This window comes from Coregonus lavaretus (assembly GCF_964263955.1).
Source record: "Coregonus lavaretus genome assembly, chromosome: 1".
NCBI classification, from domain to species: Eukaryota; Metazoa; Chordata; class Actinopteri; order Salmoniformes; family Salmonidae; genus Coregonus; species Coregonus lavaretus.
Genome location: NC_139988.1, coordinates 26,125,255 through 26,127,755, shown reverse-complemented (window position 1 = coordinate 26,127,755; position 2,501 = coordinate 26,125,255).

Sequence of the window (2,501 nt, the reverse complement as noted above, 5' to 3'; positions counted from 1 at the left end):
GTAATGTAAGATGTTAAAAGTCAAACTCATGGTTACTGACATGACAAAATATGTTTAGGACAGGGTGAAATATATACATCACTAATAAATGAGTGGTGTAAGAAAACACAGCATTGTCTCCAGGTTTATTTTATCAACGTTATGATTAGGAGATAAGGACAGTGATGTAAGAGGTGGGTATATTCAGTCATTGAAAAAATAGCCATTGCAACCTGGTTAGTCAATTATGGAAAAGTTAATGCTTCCCAAATGTATTTCTCCTTTTTAGGTTTATACAATTTTATGTTTATTTCCTGGCACATGTACAAATGAGGTATATTATGAGGTAAAAGCACAATACAATACAATTAACACAAAGTGTACGACAACATGGGGTGCTCCTTCTTTCATCTGGTCTAGGTCCCTTCCAGTCAGGCTACATTCACTCGCTAATCCTGTAGAATCAGCAACGGCGCCGGTTCAATTAATTTCTTTATTTCTTAACGCTTCCGCATGGAATTATTACATTGTCTTAAAACCTTTGTTATCTTCAACCTCTGGTGGGAAGATAATCAAAGACTGGAGCCGATATAAGAGTTATCCATCTGTAACAGATAATGACTCATTACAATGAGATATTTTTTCCTTATCCCTGGGTAGAAGTCCTAGCAGGTGAGGGATTTGCTTTCACACAGGGTGGTGGATATTGATTGCTTCCAGGCCATTCAGAGTATGTGGTCTCATTCAATATGTCTGTTATGAAAAGCTTGAGGTTACAATGTGTATGAATTGTAATTGTGACCTTTGTACTTATAATGGTGACAGTGAATGCCAGTGTGTCCTGGGTGGCATGGTGCAATAATGCAAATGCCCAGCATGCCACAGGATAGGATTAAACCACATGGTCAGATATCCATGAGACATTGTCCATGTTTTGACTTGAGTGGACAAGGATTTACAGCTGTCAGTGTTTGTTCTTGTCCGTATTCCCTCTGTTTGGTTGTGACATCGGCCAAAACAGCAACAGGAAAATGCTGCCTTGAATTCCACTAGAAATTTCCCTGTGGAAAAAAGCACAACTTTGAGTCTTCCATTCCAGCCATTACAATGAGCCTGTCCTCCTACAGCTCCTCCCACCAGCCTCCACTGGTTTTAAGATGGTCATACCAAGGATCATTTAGCTATTTGATTTAGAATTTTAGGACCCCTGTAGGTATAAAAAAAAGATGTACAAATTATTTGTTGAAACATTGAATTTGGCCTTACTGCTATTAGCCCATAGACACACATTACATAACACATTCATACATGGAAAAACAGAAAGTAAAAAAATTAAGTATGTTTTGAAGTGTTTGTCCTATATCTGAGATATAAGAAAGCTCAGGATTTTATATTTTTATCGTGGAATGACCCGTATACCTTTGATGTGGAAATGCCCTATTCACTTCTATACATTTTTACCTTCAGATGAGTCTTGTGAGGCTTGTGGGCGTCGTAGAGCACAACAATTGTGTTCGTGAACGTGAGAGTCTCAGCTTTCGATTTGGTTTTATAGGTCAAACCGTTTGGACGCTACAGACAGAAGTTGGCACATCTGCAGTACCAACTTCAGACGAGTCCCGTGAAGCTTGTGGGGGTCGTGGAGCTAAACCATTGTGCTCGTGAGAGTCTCAGCTTTACATAGTGGGGTCATATTAGTGGTGTCATATTAGTTTCTAGCCTGTTACAGGATTTGTTTTTTCTCTCGATTTCATTTTCAATTTTGTGGTTGGTTCTCTTTGGGTGTGGTGTACTGATTAGAATCATCTTCGTTGGTCAGGATGTGTTGCACCTGTTGTCTTCGTTACATGCTGACCAGACCGCTCGGGCGCATGTTGATTTTGTCCACCCACACCAGACACGATCAGGACACGCTGGTTGAAATATCAAAACGAACTCTGAACCAACTACATTCATTTGGGGACAGGTCGAAAAGCATTAAACATTTATGTCAATTTAGCTAGCTAGCTTGCTGTTGCTAGCTAATTTGTCCTGTGATATAAACATTGGGTTGTTATTTTACCTGAAATGCACAAGGTCCTCTACTCTGACAATTAATCCACAGATAAAAGGGTAAACCGAGTTCATTTCTAGTAATCACTCCTCCTTCAGGCTTCTTCCTCTTCTTCTTTGGACATTATGTGGCGGTTGGCAACCAACTTTAAGGTGCATTACCACCACCAACTGGACTGGAGTGTGAACCTCAGTTCATCTTTCAATCACCCAAGTGGGTATATGCTCCTAAAAACCAATGATGAAATGGGAGTTGAGGGACTTGCAGCGCATCAAGTGTCACAAATAGAACCAAGTTCTATTTTAGCGCCTGGCTAGGCAGACGCTCATTGATGTGCGCGAGCAGTGTGGGTGCAATGATTGAAAAACATGTATATGTACATGTATTTTGCAACCCCCTCACGCGACACGAGCGGTGTGGTCAGCATGTTAGTCAGAAGGTTTTTCACATGTGCTGGCACAGCTGATAT